We start from the raw sequence: 17,617 nt of genomic DNA on the forward strand, positions 1-17,617 counted from the left end.
ATAGAGCCAGAGAGCAGCTGGCTAACATTATGGCTCTTTGAAATGCTACACATACTCCAGTCTACAGAACGACAACAACGGAGAAATGCATGCTGATTAATGAGGAGATTGTCAAATACTCTCTAATTCTGCCCATATGTGATCATTGCTTAATCTCGTTACATCAGTCAGTGTGTTTTACATGCAGTTCAATAACCCGATTATTCACAGAAACCTGAATTCCAAAATGCCATGTAAAACCTAATTCCAATTAGAGAAATCGAGTTATTGGCCTCTGAGTTACCTAATTAAGGTGGATTTTTCCGCAAATAACCCGATTATGTGGGCATGTAAACCCTTAACTGGGTTACCATTGCATGTCTGTTTTACTCTGTCAGCCTATGCATGTATTTGCTTCACTCACGCTTTCAGCAACCACTGATGGAATCATCCACAAAATTCATTTTTAGAGGGAAATGTTCGTGTGATTGCTTTATTTCTTCTCCTGGCTGAAATAATGTGTCTCGTTATTTCAGAAATTGCTAAAGTTATGTTGATGAGCTAAGCATACAGTGCTAAGCTCAGCAATGCAATCTCAATAGCAGTACGGTAACAAGTTAAAACTAACGTGTGTGTTGCGTAGTCTGATTACTTTTTAAAATAATGATTAACCTAGTGCAATACTCTTCATACTGAAGTAAACATACCTGCCTTATTACTTTTCCAGCAGTAAGAAGCTCACATACTGAGTCATCTGAAGGGTTCAATAGCAGAACCAACAAGAAAAGAATTTGCTGCATGCAATCTGCTATAAATAAAGCTTCAGTTTGACCAAACATATTGTGTACTGCTCAGAGAATTGTGGAAAAAAGCACCTTAAAAAAAATAAGGATGCTTGCATCCATAAAAGGGGAACACATCACAAGGTGCACTAGTTAGAGCAGGGGAAGCGCTAGGTGGAAGAAGTGAGACCACTGTTTTGCAGGCTGTAGGCGAACATTTATTGTTTTGATGCTGTTTTCCGAGACCAAGACAATGGAAACCAGTAAGGAACCCCTTTTAGTAAGACACTTTCAGCAATAAAGGTACTGGGATTACCAGTAAAACACTTTGACGTGTGTCAGTTACTTCGCAAGTCGTCACGATTTTTAATAAATACAAGAAAATGATTGCAGGCATAATGCATAGTTTCACATTCACATTCACGGCCGCATTTAACTCTTTTTTTTTTCTCCCAGTTTAAAGACGTTGGAGTGTTTTGACACAGGAGAACTAAAGGAATTTAGTTGCCCTTATTAAGAAGCCAGGTTTCTGCCTTAACCGGGTGAATCACCTTAACCTGGTTATGTATGTGCATGTAAATGCGCTCAATATTTGGTTGAGGTGCACTACTTTTGGAAGTTGAATTGGTGATGTGCTCACTATGGGGTGCCGTTTTTTCATACTGAAAACAAAAGAATGTGTGGTCAAAATGGAAATGTTTGGCTTTCTCTCTATGCAGCACCTTTATTTGACGACCAGAGGTCCACATGTTTTATACTCTTTATCTATGCTGATAAAAGGCAAAGCCCTCACAGACTCACTCACTCACTGACTGACTGACTCACTCATCACTAATTCTCCAACTTCCCGTGTAGGTGGAAGGCTGAAATTTTGCAGGCTCATTCCTTACAGCTTACTTACAAAAGTTAAACAGGTTTCATTTCGAAATTCTATGCGTAACGGTCATAACGGTCGACAAAGTCCGCCATGTTAAACTTTCTTATTTATGGCCCCATCTTTACGAAATTTGGTAGGCGGCTTCCCTTCGTTAACCAAAACCAATGTACGTACTTATTTCAGTGGTATGACATCACTATCGGCTGCCATATTGAACTTTCCAATCTTTGTTACCTATGGGCCCATCTTCAAGAAATTTGGTACGCGGGTTCCCATCATTAACTGAATCCTACTTACATACATATATACGTCCATAGCCTGCAGCTCGGTCGCTGTGTGAGGTAGCGTTGGGTCCCCCATCCCCACACCTCCCACGCTGTTGGCTGTCTGCCTATATAAGGCCATCTGTCGCTCCGGTCTCTTCATTCCCTTCCTTGCTTCACCACGGTATTCACGTCTCCCTGCTGATAACCGCTGCCTTTTTATTTAATCCACGGCTTCTCCGCTGATTTTTTGTTCGTTTATTACGATTATAGTTATTGTATAGGTATTTTAGACTTAGTTTACATTATTCAGGTAGCCATTTCCTTTATCGTTCCAACCGTACCCCCATTAACATGTCTATCGAGGTGATCACCATCAAATCAAAGAACTATCACTTACTGAGTGGTTACCATGCCCGGAGATGGTGCCTGCCTTTTCCATTCTCTTTGTTACGTATTGCACGGCCATATCAGGCTCACTCTTCCGGAGTAACATTGTGTCTTTTCTATAATTTGTTTTAACATTCTGGTTGATTTTGCGACTTCTCTCATTGCACTATGTATCATAGTTTGCTTGCAGTAATGATTTATTTGCATGAATCTGAGGGACACGCAGCGGGCCGAGGGGAGGAGGGGACATGGCCCTTCTTACTCATCCACCAGCCTCGGGGCGTACCTTACATCCACTTAGCTAGCAAACGAGAGAACGATTTAACAGATTTAGATTGGGTTTTTTTCTATAATTTGCTTGAACATCCCGGTTGATTTTGCAACTTCTGTCATCACACTAGGAATCATAGTTCACTTGCAGGAGCGATATTCCAATTACAGAGGCTGCGTGCCGAGGTGAGGGGGAAGTGTGACGTCAGGAGTGGAGAGCCGGGCAGGGCCCTCCTCACTGTCCTGTTTCACTTCTACACGGGTGGAGCCGGGGGGGACGGCTAGTCTTAAATAAAGTCAAAACTAAACCAAATACAGAATTAGTAACAAATTAACTTACAAAACAAAAATAAAATTAAATATACATGTCATTCCTGTAATTAAACATGCAGGAAATAAACTTAAGCCAGGGTAATAATATAACATATGGAGAGCATATCACAACAGTATGGTGCATGAGGCAGGAATCAAGTCCAGGAATAATGCAGACTACGCCAGTGGCGTACCTAGGGGCAGGCGGAGGGGGCAGTTTGGCACATTTTTGGGGGCATTATTGGCTAAAAAGCACAGTACAATTCGTGTGTAAGCAGCAGGGTTCGGAAAAATATCAACCATGAATGAAAAAAGTAAAATTTTCAGACTGTCCTTCTGTAACGGCATCAGACACAGCAATTGAAATTTATATGGCAATAACAAAAATAAAATAAACATTACACCAATAATAAATTCTAGGAAGATAAACAGCTAATTTACAATTTATAATTTTGTTTTGTTATCAATCCGAATGTGTTATTGCTCTGCACAGAAAACATCCCCACCTATCACTTGTACATTACACTGGTTCTGGTTTTCACAGCATAATTATATTAACCTAATAATTAGAACACGGCTTATCAGTGTGTCTATACTATATTCTTGTCTAGTTGATGCTTATAAATAATTATATGTGAAAAATGATTGCTGTTTCTCTGTATATGAATGAAACTATGCAAAATTTATCTTAATTTTCCTCTATACGTCGTTTTAATTTTCTATTTAAACAGGTTAATATATTCAGATATGTTGGAGGGCGGCAAATTGAAGCACCACCCCGCCCTGAGCGACACAAACACTAGCTACGCCACTGGACTACACTCAGATAGACACCAGGTCAAAATTCATTGAGCTTTGACTGTGCAGCCTGAACCAGGGTGCCACAGCCCTTCTTAAAAATTCTGTGAACAGCAGAAAATTAGCATGCAGTTTCCAGACTTAAAGTGATAGCATGGTTGTTACACGGACACCTAAATTGTAAGTGAATATCTCTTACTCCATTTCACCTGTCAGTAATTTAAATACATTGAGATGTCCCTGTTTTAGAAGCCAGCATGTGTTACTACTTTAGGCCTTGATCTTGACTCTGCTTAATGCTGCTCTGAAGTAACAGTCTCCTTTTCTTCCCTTATGTGGTTCAAAAAGGAGATCAGTTCAAACGTGGGCTGATGATTTGCTGCATTGGTCTCTAGGTGGCTGGTCAGCTATGTGGCCCCAGGTCCACTGTGCATAAAGAATAATGAGCAACTTTGTACTGCATCTACCAGGAATCACCATGTGAAATCAGTAACTGTGCAGATTTGAAATTAATGGGCATGACTCATCGTACAGAGCGCCTTAATCATCCAGTTACGTTTTTCAGCCTTGATTTATCTTTGTTTCTTCTTTGCAGAGGTGGTTTCAATTCAGCAATTCTAAATTTGTTTCTGGAAATATGTTGGACTTTACACCGAGTGTTAATATTATAATGTCATCTTCTTGCCCTTCATCTTGTATTTGTAGGGAATGGTTTTGGTTCACTGCTGCTTCCCTGACCCCAGTGAAGTGTCTGTCTAATACTAGCTGGATTTCTTTTCCCTTCAATGCTGTGGAATTAAAAAATGTCTCGATATGTTATTTTGAAGGTCAGTTTCAGAATTCCCCATAACACAATAATAAATGACGATAATGTCAGAAGAGTCTGGGTGCCTGTTTCCTCCATAGGAAAATAATGTTTAGTGAAGTGTTTTTGGTTTTGTTCTTCACAACCTGGCAGTAGCATTTCAGTATTTCTTCTGGATTTGGCACCATTTCTAAGAGAGCTTTAAATCAGACAGTGTGGTGTAGTAGATAAGAGCATTAAACCTGAAAGCCTGTAGTCACCAGTTTATACCCCACCTATGTCTCACTGTGTGACCCTGAGGAAGTCGCTTAATCTGCTAGTATTGCAAGCTGTAAAAAATCTATGAAAGTGAATGCACTATATTCTAGTCATGTAGCCCATCATGCATAGAGGCATCATTTGTACTAATTGCAAGCTAGCAGTATGGGGTTTTCTTTGAAGGAAATGCATAAGAAAAAATGTAGTCAGAGTCAGAAAAGAGTCAAAACTATATGATTGGTCTTTAGAATCCATAAACATGGATAAGCAAATGATCTATGATGATATTTTAGACCTGTCACATCTGTAACACGGGTTATGACCTCCAGGAGCCCACCCCAAACCACACAGGAGCTTCTTTAATGAGAAGAAGACAAAATAACAGTGATCATAAATAACCCAGATGGTGCCGAAAATTGTACAAAATAATTCATAACACAGGTAAATCTTGAATCAAAAAAATAATGGAAGATTCAGAATCCTGGGCTTAAGGAAACCCCCCAAAATGAGTGCTAAATGAATTCAAAAATTAACAATGCACCCATTCATAACACCATCCAAGAATAAAACAATAATAATAAGAGGAACCTTACTCTGCGTAATCTTGTGGTGGGCATAGAAAAGTTTACCAGGTTGGATGGGGAGAGTATGAGGGTGAACATTGTGTCCTGTATACAGTAAATCCTAAATCTGAAAGCACGCAAGTGGAGAGTTATGAGCCTACTTGGGATTCTTTTAAAATTCCTAAGTCCACATTGACATTCAAGTCTGTTTATTAAGAGAGCATGATGCTGCCTTCAACGTTATTACCTTAATTACCCCCAAGATCAGTATGTGATCTCTGCAAGCTAGACATTTTTCACCTGCAGATTACTTAATTATTCAATATTGTACTCATAATTAGAGTAAACTTTCTGCTGTGATCTGGCCTTAAAATAAAACAAAAGCCATAGCTGGACCTCACTAGTCATAAACTGACCTCACCCGAGGCAGCCTGATCCCAAACTGAACAGGTGGGCTAGACACAGAAATGGGGCCACGGCTTTTAAAATTCAAAGAATGTTAAAATGTCCACAAATATCGAAAGGAGAAAGGGAAAATCTGTAAAAAAAAAAGCTGGCTAAGAGAAAACAACAAAAGTTCCTTGAATATTAAACACTTTATTGAAGGGTTTCGAAAGGACTGAACAAAAGGCAAGGCAGATGAAAGGTAAAATATGATCTTGCTTTTTTTACATATAAGAAAAAACCTTTAAGTAAGAAAGTCCAAAAGTAAAATTCAATTACATTAGCTTAAGACGAAGCAGGAGTTGGTATCTTCAGAGCAATGCCATAGGGCAACCATTGTTGGTTTCTAAAAGAACAGTCTACGTGAAGGTTCCAGAAAGAGCTTTTATTTATTTACATTGTAGGAAGCTCTACAAATAAGTATGCATTAATTATAACAAATTTGTGAAATTCCAATGGGTTCCTAATTTTTAAAAGGGCTAAGTATGCACACGGTAAGTCAGGCTCAGCTCAGTTTTATATGATCTGTTCATATCCTGCTAGGTAGTCTGCTACACATTAAAGATATTAAGAACCTTTCCAGAGCCCTAAGAACCAACTTCAAATACAAAGATTTGTCAAGCAGTGGAGCTACAAGGAACCACACAAACCAGTAACTTGTAACAGTATACAGTATGTTGTCACACATGGGCGCCTGAGGATCACCTTCCAGGCTCAGAACAGTATGCAGTAGCCCACCGGAGCAAGAGGGGTTGTCAACGCTAACAAAATGGTCTCTCTTCACCGCTGTAACTCGGAGGAGACACCTGGTGAGTGCACCTCAGTCACGTCCCCTTAACTAAACCATACCTCTTCTGGACAGGACCACATCAATTCGAGGGCTCCCTTGGAAGGTGGCATCTCAATCTAAGAAACACAATCCTGTATAGCTGAGCTCCTCAACCCAGACTTGCTCAATAGAGCCGATTACTTTGAGAGGCCATAAGTGCTAAAAAGCCCCTGTGCCACTCCTGATTTCTGTTGCACCATCACATGCACATTTTTGTTCTTTGTATTAGACAAAGGCACCCCAATTTTTCTTGGTTTCTCCTCTCCCACATTTGCACTTCACAATGTATACGTGCAACTCGTATGCTTAAATGCTAGTGATATTATAAAACTTACATGCTCACAAAACTCCTTATTGAATTAAAAAACATATTTAAGCTGAAAATGCTTTCTTATGCACAATATTTTAAGTAAATGCTGTACTCAGTGAGAGTTCGTTTTGCTTATTTTTCTCTATCCCAAACTTTTATTTTATCTATATTGGTCTAGGGGCGGTGGTGTAGTGGGTAGCGCTGCTGCCTCGCAGTTAGGAGACCAGGGTTCATTTCCTGGGTCTTCCCTGCATGGAGTTTGCATTTTCTTCCCGTGTCTGCGTGGGTTTCCTCCAGGTGCTCCAGTTTCCTCCCATAGTCCAAAGACATGCAGGTTAGGTGCATTGGCGATCCTAAATTGTCCCTAGTGTGTGCTTGTTGTGGGGGGGTGTGTGTGCGCGCCCTGCGGTGGGCTGGCAACATGCCTGGGGTTTGTTTCCTACTTTGCACCCCGTGTTGGCTGGGATTGGCTCCAGCAGACCCCCCATGACCCTGTAGTTAGGATATAGCGGGTTGGATAATGGATGGATGGATGTTTGTCTAGATCAAGCAACATATGCTTGCCCATGCTTAAGAACTGCCAAAAATATCAAAAGTTTGCTGAGCGATGAAGCTGGAGGACCTGGCATATATACTTGTAGTAATATGAAAAAGAATGCAGTAAGTAATGCAGTTGTAAACGCATTTCTGAATCAGCTTTAATCTCTGAGTTCTGTAAGTTTCTGGTTTGTGTTCATTACTATCTACATATCTGCTGCGTTTATTTCCAGATGTTGTGTAGCTTTAATATACACGTGAGATTCAAAGTTGTTAAATCTGAAGTGTCACCAATGTCATAGATATAAGGACAATTATTAACATGTTCAGACAGCAGCATAGCACCGTATGCTAAGAAAAAACTATACATTTTTGTTTACAGTAAAAAGGCTCAAAAACAAGCATAAAATTTTGAGGAATCTTCCCCATATACTTAAAAATTGGGTTAAAAAAAACAAAGTTAAGATGGTGGATGTTTAAGTCAGAAACAGGGAGAGGTGGGATCTTTTGGGACATCATTAGGCTGCACTATCTTGAAAGGTGGAAGTGATGTCATTTGGAGGTGGGTTCTTCTGATGGTCTGCTGAGGGGAAAGAAGGAGAAAGCATCAAAGTTCAGCGCCAACCCCTGGCTTGGTTAAGAAACCCTTATATTTGAGCGCGTAAACCGTCTCTCATGCACACGTGTGTGACATTACTTGAATTATAGTGCAGATCTTGACTAGTTTTGATTTTGAATTAGTGGCCGGTGACTTGCATGTGTAATGCCCTGTCCACAGCACACGAGTAATGTGGCTCATGTAGGAGGTTTGCCTACTCTTGTGGAGTTGTGAAAGTGTCTGAAAGATATGGGCGTATGTTCTACCGCCGACATTATAGCAGAAAAATATGAAAAACTAATATGAATTATAAGCCCAACTGACTGAAGCAAGCAGCAACCTCCACCCCCTCATCTTGTCCTTCATTGCCTTGCAGAGATTCTGGCCAGTCTAGCCAAATGTTATCTAGAAAATCACAAGTCTTTTCATTATTAAATGTCAACTGGCTTTACTGTCTGCATTCGAAAATTATTACATTTAAAAAAGTGAGTTGTCTTCATTTTAAAATGTATAGAAAAATTCCAGATTTGATGCCCTGCTTTGTTTTAATGTGAAAGTAGCTTTGATTTTTATAGAACTTGAAATAGCCTGACCGCTCACCTGCACCTCACGCCTCCAGAGTTATGGCTCAACTCCGCGGAGAGTGCAAGAGTAGCCAAGTAAGAGGCTTTTTCAGTGTGGAGTAGCTTTAAACTTTTGTGGCAGAATGCTCTTCTCTGATTGGATGTGACATTTGAGACCCACTTATTTTTGTAATGTCCAATAAGCAAAGAGAATGTAAAGATACAACAACAACAAAATTTATTTATGTAGCACATTTTCATACAAATAATGTAGCTTAAAGATAGAACCCAACCTCTCTTTGGCAGCACTGCTCATGCGCCCAGTCCACTTTACGCAGATAGTGGCTGCAGATAAAGGCTTTTTGTTGAGAGTGGCGCTGTCTTCAAAGTATTTCTAATCACTCCACTATGAAAGAGGACATTTAGATAGACAGAAATTTAGACAGCACTTTATTATTTGACCCCAGGGTAAATAAAATAATAAACAAGTAAATAAACAAACCCCTCTGAAATTCACATTAGATTGACTATCCATCCACCCATTATCCAACCCACTATTTCCTAACTACAGGGTCACGGGAATCTGCTGGAGCCAATCCCAGCCAACACAGGGCACAAGGCAGGAAACAAACCCCAGGCAGGGCACCAGCCCACCGCAATAGAAGGACTAAAAAGAAAAAATCATACAGTCACCGTGAGGTATTATGCAGATGTTGGTATTAAGGTGCCCAGTTGTGTTTCTTGACACACTTCTGCTGAGTAATTTTTTGGCTGAAGGTCCTCAGTGTTAGTGTGTCAGAGAGAGGATGTACAGCATTGGCACTCATTTTTTTTTTAATTCTCTTCTTCACTTTTACCTACCATCCTATAGCTGAACTTGCCTTCTTAATCAGTTTGTTGATTCAGTGGGCCTCTCTTGAAGTGATGTTACTGGCCCAGCACACCACAGTGTAGATAATCACGCTGGCCATCACAGAGTTTTAGAAGATGTGAAGGATGTGACTACTCACATTATAGTACAGTGAACCCTCGTTTATCACAGTTAATCCGTTCCAAACTCTACCATGATAAATCAATTTTCGCGAAGTAGGATTCTTTATTTATAAATCGAATATTTTCGCAGTTAGAGTATAGAAAACCTGTTTACGACCTTCTAAATACGTTTTTTAACATTATTAGAGCCCTCTAGACATGAAATAACACCCTTTAGTCACCATTACACTCGTATTACCCAATATATTAGACAAAATAAGAGAAAATAAGACATATTAGACGTTACAAATATCATATTACTAGGCGCACTCGCCTTTTAAGGCGACCGACTTTATCCTCAATTTTTGTGCGCTCCATGTGTACATCAGGCATGTAAGTGTAGAGAATGAGAACATCAAAGTGCCCATTCATAACATCTCCCGAAAACCTAAGCTATTTTTATCCCCTCAAGTGCCTATCCAAAGTCGTACAATGTCAGCCCGAATCTGTACCGCTAAAGACGGAGTTTCATGCAGTAAATAAGCTATAGATGAGAATAAACAAGCACCATCTCCCCTGATATTTACTACGCGGTGAGGCATTTGTACTCCATCAACATTAATTATTTCCAGAGACATAATTTTGTCTTTTTCCAGCGCATCGCGCACAAAAGCAAGGGAATGATGACAGCACCAGAACTCTGCTCACATCGCCACTCGCACCTCAAGCCGCAAGTAGTAAGTCTGTAATAAGCGGAATACCGCTACGCTTTGCACTCACGGGACGGAAGGACAATCCCGAACGCTTTTATATAGTAGATTACTGTACTGTACATTTAATTGCACACAACCACTAACCTATAAAGGCACGACCTCAGTAGGAGAGTCTTCAGAGGTGGTGCAGTATCTTCAGCAGGTGCGTTGTTGTCTTCAGTGAAGAAGTACTAGGAGTAGGCAGTGGGTGTCTGGGTGCGCGTCTCCAGAACATCTTGATAGGCAGTTGCTGTCATTGTCTTTTCATATGCGTGAGGAGGCTTTTGTAGAGTATTGCCATCTTTAATCATATCCAAGAGTTTCACCTTCTCCTGGATAGTAAGCATCTTCCTCTGGCGCTTAATTTTATTGTCAGAAGGCTTAGAAAAAGCAGCACATTTAGGAGCCATTGTAGGGCTTAGAAAAAAGTTCTCAGAAAGCGCATGCGTAGTGACGTAAGCGTGTATTAGAAAAAAATCGCGATAGAGTGAAGCCGCGAAAGTCGAAGCGTGATATAGCGAGGGATCACTGTAGTGTAGTCTCCTAAGAGAATGGAAAATGTTCTGCCCTTTCTTCTATAGTTCCTCTGTGTTATAAGCCCAGCTCAAGCCTCTTATTGAAGTGGACTTCCAAGTACTTATACCAGTGGACCACCTCTACATCCACACCTTGAATAGAGGGTCTTTGGTGCAGCGAAAGTCAATAACTGGTTCCTTGGTTTTGCTGATGTTAAGTTGCAGACAATTCTTTCTGCACCAAGAAACAAAGGTCTCCACATGTCTGCTATACTTTGTCTGAAAATCAACCAGAATGTTCAAGCAAATTCTAGAAAAAACCTGATCTAAATCTGTTAAGTAGTTCTCTCGTTCGCTAACTAAGTGGATGTAAGATACGCCCCAAGGCTGACGCGTGAGTGAGGAAGTCCCTTCCCCTCTCCCCTTGGCCTGCTGTGTCTCTCTCGGATTCATGCAAATAAATCTGTACCACAAGCTAACTATGATACATATTGCAATGAGAGAAGTCGCAAAATCAACCCATGATAACAATGTGTTCATGTTTTTAGAAATGTTTGTCAATTACAAACTAGCTGTGCCCCGTGGTTCTGCCCGTGTATTAGTGAAAAAGGACAGTGAGGAGGGCCCCACCTGGCTCCCACTCCTGACATCATGATTCCCCCTCCCCTCGGCTCGCAGCCTCTGTCTCGGATTAGTGCAAATATATCGCTCCCACAAGCGAACTGTGATTCTTGACGAGATGAGAGAAATCGCAAAATCAGCTGGAATGTTCAAGCAAATTCTAGAAAAAAAACCCGATCTAAATCTGTTAAGTAATTCTCTTGTGAAAAGCAGACAGACAGACGTTGTATTTTGTATAGAGAGAGATTTCGTACCCCGCGAGTCCATCCATCTATTTTCAAACCTGGGCTACAGAGGCCAGAGCCTAGTGAGTTGGCTCCTGCCATGCTTGTGATGTTGCTCGGACTATATATCCACTATTTAAATAATCCACTGTCTGTGTAATGTGCAGTCCTGGATGCATTCATTACCGGTTATTGTGACCGCATTCTTTCTTACATCGCTTTTTTTTCATGACCTGGTTACAAATGTGGTGTACATTTAACAGAACGCTTTCAGATGCACTTTATGGACTTGGCATTTTGGAGATCAGAGAGGTCTCCCCATATTACCTTTCCTCTCTCTTCCCTTTAAAATGAGGATGATTTGTGTAATGATGCTAGATAATAAGAGCCTTGAAAGTAAGTTGGCACTGTCCATTAGGTTATGCTGATGAGGAATTTAGTGGCTAGTGTAATTGCATTTTCTTTAGATATTTATTATAAGAGCTACCAGGGGGCACTTATTTGTCTTATTAGAGCTGTCTCCTGGTAACTTCGTGTTTGAATATACTGGGCTTTGTAAATTCACTCTTTCTACCAGGGCACTCTCTCATTCTCTTTTATTTATTTTTAAACATACCAGCCTTATGAGATCAGCTATATTGTGAAAAGAACACTTGGCCTGTTTATGACAAGACATGTGAAGGCTTAAACTTGAAAAGCTGTCTCCGTTTCACCCCGGATGTCAGTGATGTGCAGGCCAAGAATAACTGTTGAAGTGCAAAATGGTTGGACTGTGCACGGCTGAATTCAAATTCATACTATTCTTCTATTACTTGCTTTTCATAATTCAGCCAGAAATGAAAGTGTAATCACATTCTCCATTGTTGTGTAGTTTGGTTTAGCACCGCCACACTCTAAATCTAAATTACAGTGTGTTGTGAGGTCTGCTTAAACTAAAAGTGGCTGTGCCCTTCCATCTGTGGCAGACCTGGATACATCTCGTGTCACTAACCGAGTCATAAGGATCACCATGGACTCCTCTCACCCTGCTCATCACTTATTCCATAAACTCCCCTCTGCTAAATGCTTCAGGTCAACTAAAACTAACAGTCACCTCGATAGTTTCTTTCCCAGAGCCATAGCCTTCTCAAAGTTGTAACAGCCTGACTTCTTTGTGTTTTCATGCATTCCCTCAGATACTCTATGAATGTGTGTGTGTGTACAATATATGTACATGTACTGTATGTGTGTGCATGTGCATATGCACTACACTCACACTTTCACTTGCACATCATCATTTGCACATCTCCTTTATAATTGTACTATTCTGAAAACTTGTATGAAATTTTTGTTTTTAAATTATGCCATTTATGTTATTTGTATGTGATGTTGTGTTCTGTTATATGCAGCTCCAAATCTACCTGTACATTAAGTACTGGCAAATAAAAGTGATTCTGATTCTCTGGAGAGAGACAGAGCTCGATCACTCATCTCTCTCTCTCTCTCTCTCTCTCTCTCTCTCTCTCTCTCTCTCTCTCTCTCTCTCTCTCTCTCTATATATATATATATATATATATATATATATATATATATAAAATCCAACGCCTGTCTGTATGTCTGTCCGCTTTCACAAGAAATGTACTTAACAGATTTAGATCAGGTTTTTTTTCTATAATTTGCTTGAACATTCCGGTTGATTTTGCGACTTCTCTCATCATCCTAAGTTTCATAGTTTCATTGTGGTACCAATTTATTTGCGCAAATCTGAGAGAGACGCAGCAGACCAAGAGAAAGGGGGCAGGGCCCTCCTCAGTCACATGCCAGCCTCTGGGCATGTACCTTACCTCCGCTTAGTTAGCGAACAAGAGAACTACTTAACGGATTTAGATCTGTTTTTTTTCTAGAAATTGCTTGAACATGCTTGATTTTGCAACTTTTCTCATGGCGCTAAGAGTCATAGTTCGCTTGCTGGAGCAATATATTCACGCTAATCTGAGACAGCGGCTGCAGGCCGAGGGGAGGAGGAAGCATGACGTCAGGAGTGGGGAGTCGGTCTACCTCTGCGTTTTCGAATATACCTTACCTCTGCTTAGCTAGTGAATGAGAGAACTGCTTAATGGATTTAGATCAGGTTTTTCTTCTATAGTTTGCTTGAACATTCCCGTTGATTTTGCGTCTTCTCTCATCACACTTTGAATCATAGTTCGCTTGCAGAAGCAATATATTCGTGCTAATCTGAGACAGAGGCTGTGGGCCAACAGGAGGGGGAAGTGTGAAATCAGGTTTAGGGAGCCGGGCAGGGCCCTTCTCACTCACGCGCCAGCCTCCGTTCGAGTGGCTGTAACTCTGTGTTTTGGAGTGTAGCTTGCCTCTGCTTAGCTAACGATACCTGTTTATTGATGTTTAAAGTTTGTCCTGTTTCACTAGTATGTGGGTGAAGCCACGGAGGATGGCTAGTTTACAAATATAAAGAAGTTAAAATAAAATATGCGTATGATATAACATTCAGGCGCATTCAGGGAGCTCTGGATATTGTGGTAAATGGTCAGTTTTCCTATTCATGAGGTTGTTTTTCGTATAAGGTAAATGCCGTTTTATTCTCTCTGTTCATAACAATTTACAGGACCTAAATAGGTTAAATGACTTTCTGTTTTCTTTGCTTTCATTTTTTTACTTTAAGGTCATTTAACTTACCTGTTACAACTTCAAGCAGCAGCAGAACTGAGTTGATACCCTTAGCACACATGTACGGTCCCGGGACATAACAGCATTTAAAACATTATCTGCCATGCATCTCGACATACTACCCATCAAATGAAACTTCAAAGTCTCGTCTTACCGATGATATAAACCATTTTGACACACAACAACCACAGCACTGACACTAAAGCCTTTTTACAGAGAAGTACATACTTTTAAGAGTTGACTTTCCCTACCTTTGAAGACCCCTGCAAGTCAAACATCAATATTTCCGAGCAGTATTGATCCCATTGTGTCCGTAAGGCTCCAGCGAATATAATCCAGTAAAACGATTAGGTCCAAAACACACATATATCCTCAAAGGGACAAAAACTCCAGAAAACGTTTCATAACTTGAGACCACCTACGTAATTTTTTCATTTATATTGATCATATCAGACGTAATTTGTTTCTGTCGGCGATAACCATGCTACCGCATGAAACACGGAAGTGTTAGCTTCTGATCGACACCTAAGTTGGCCAATTACGACGGGTCTGGGGTTGACTGGCACCTCGTATAGCCAACGAGTGTCACAGACAGCTGAAGGATGACGTAACTCCAAACCCTGGTAGAATCTACCAGTTGGATTGGACACTGTGACTGACACTCAAAACTTACAGCCAATGAGCAGCCGAGCATTTTGATATGTAACTTGCCATACTAACTTGTAAACAAAACGATCGGAGCTGCTGAAGGTGGCATTTGTGCCAGTCTGCAGAGTTGGTGCGTGGTTGTTTATTGTGATTTCGCCAAGTTTTTCGCATTTTAAATATGAATAAAGTACGATAAACGTAAATAAATGCTCGATTAAATAATAGATGCATGTACACGTTGCGAAAGTATTCAACCGGCACACGGGACGTCTAATGGCAGAGAGCGACATGTGCCACACCCTTGTGCTTTCTGCTTGCTAGTGATTGCTGCCATCAAGTGGCACATGGAAAACGCTGAGCTGTGTTGTAACAGTTTGTAAAAGAAATGTATATAGTTTGTGTGCATTTTATAAAAAAAGTAAAAATAAAAATATAAATATATTTTTGGCCCATAAGACTTGTATTGACTATTTTACATAGAAATGTGTATTTTTATTGTTTTTATTATTTTTATAACTAATAGAGTGACACTGTGTGTAGATATAGATTCCTTTAGGTGTAAGCTTTCAGTAGAGCCCTCATTGATATATGTGGGTTGAAGCATTCAAAAGTTATTACACTTTTCCATATGTTCCAAAATGTGGATAATGGTCCCTCTAAAAGCCCTGGGCATGCCCACATAAAACTGGTGTAAAAATGTCATTTTACAGGTATTCTTTTCAAATTTGAAATGTGAGTAGTCAACAAGTTATTCTGTTGGTACATAGTGTGTTTCTGTCCCCACCTACCTACTGCAGCTTTATTTTCCTTTATTTTCATAAAAAACTTAGGCGAGAACAAAAATTCATTTTTTGTGAGTTCTAATGTGCATAACTTTTGATCAGTCACACCTACAGTGATTCTGACTACTAAGGGTGAAACTAGAGAATGTTACCTTTACAAAGAGACCAAACATGTGTTTATACTCCAGATAGTTCAATAACAGCAATGATTCTAATTTGGAGAGGTCGAATTACAAGCGATTTAGCAAAAATGACCCGCTTGATAAGGGGTTTTAAAGGCATTCACACGAGCTTCTGACATGCACAAGATTTAGACGCCTTATTTAGGGGATCTGTACTGAGGCTATGGGAGATTTTAGGTGAACACAAATAATAGCAGTAACAGAGAGTACAACACTGTGCACACATACAATGTACAGAGGATTCAGAAAGTATTCAGACCCCTTCACTTTCTGCAGATTTCATTGTATTGGACATTTAATATTAATCGGATACATTTGGCAGTTTTGCCCATCAATCTCCACTCAATATCTCAAAGTGAAAACCTGTGTTTAGGAAGATCTGCACGTTTATTAAAAATCACACTCCAAATTGTGCTGAGGTGCATCCTGTTTGCTTTAATTCTCCTTGGAATGTGTACAGAACAGGGGTGTCCAACTTTGGTCCTGGTGGGCAGCAGTGGCCGCAGGATTTCCTTCTAACCATATTCTTAATTAATGAGCCATTTTTGCTGCTGATTAACTTGTTTTGCCTTCGTTTTAATTGACGTGACTCAGACCCCTTAGTTGTTTCTTTTTCCTTAATGAGCAGCCAAATATCAGTGAGGCACAAAACAAGATGCCACATGACCAGCTAACCTGAAAATATAGAAAGGTGAAGGTCTCAGTCAGGTTGATCTGTTCCGGTCACCAAAACATCTTGACGGTGGTCTTGGATTAAACAGAAAATCAAGTCTGCTGTGACAGAATGAGAGCAGCAACAAGTCATGATATTCAATGGTGGCTTTAATTAACAGCAGAAATTGGCTTCTCATTAAGAAACTGGTTGGAGTGGAATTGGCTAGAGTTTGATGTCATCTGTTTGCTCGTTTTACATCTCATTTCTGTTTGGCTGCCATTTGTTGAAGAAACAAATCTATTCAGAGGACTGAATCCTTAAATCAGGGCTTTTAAAATGAAGAGAGTTAATTAGCAGTGAAAACTACTTGCTGATTGGGAAAAGGGTTAGAATGAAAACCTGCAGCCACTGCAGCCCACTAGGACTCGAATTGGACATCCTGGTCTAGAACCTGATTGGAGACCATCTGTGGCAAATCAGATTGATTGTTTAGAAAGGCAAACACCTGTGTATAGAAGGTCCCATAATTCACAGTGCACATCAGGATTAAAAACAATCAATGACTTCCAGGGATCTCTCTGCAGATCTTCATGATCAAATTGTGGTGAGTCATAGACCAGGGCAAGGGAACAACACCATATCGAAAGCTTTGAGTGTTTCAAGGAGCATAGTGTCCTCAATAATTGTGAAATAGGAGTTTGTAGCCACTAGAACTCTTCGTAAGGTTTGCCAAGCTGAGGAATTTGGTAGGAAGGGTCTTGGTCAGGGAGGTGACCAAAAACCCAATTGTCACTCTAACCGAACTTTTGAAGTCCTTTACTGAGATGAGAAAATCTGTCAGAAGGACAGCCACCTCAGCAGCACTCCATCAATCAGGTGTTTGTGGAAGAGTTGATAGACAGGAGTCTCTTCTGAGTAAAAGGCAAATGGCAGCCTGCTTGGAGGACTCTTAAAGGACATGGAGAGCATGAGGTAAAAGATTTTCTTGTCTGATGAGATACAAATGGAAGCCTTTAGGCAGAAC

The 17,617-nt window shown here is 40.3% G+C and overlaps 1 protein-coding gene across 3 annotated transcripts in view; it reads left to right on the plus strand.

Moving 5' to 3' along the window:
• Nucleotides 1–17,617, plus strand: part of elfn1a (extracellular leucine-rich repeat and fibronectin type III domain containing 1a) — an 858,957-nt gene that overhangs the window by 194,282 nt on the left and 647,058 nt on the right. The window lies entirely within an intron of this gene.

This window comes from Polypterus senegalus, chromosome 13 (assembly GCF_016835505.1).
Source record: "Polypterus senegalus isolate Bchr_013 chromosome 13, ASM1683550v1, whole genome shotgun sequence".
Classification (NCBI taxonomy): domain Eukaryota; kingdom Metazoa; phylum Chordata; class Cladistia; order Polypteriformes; family Polypteridae; genus Polypterus; species Polypterus senegalus.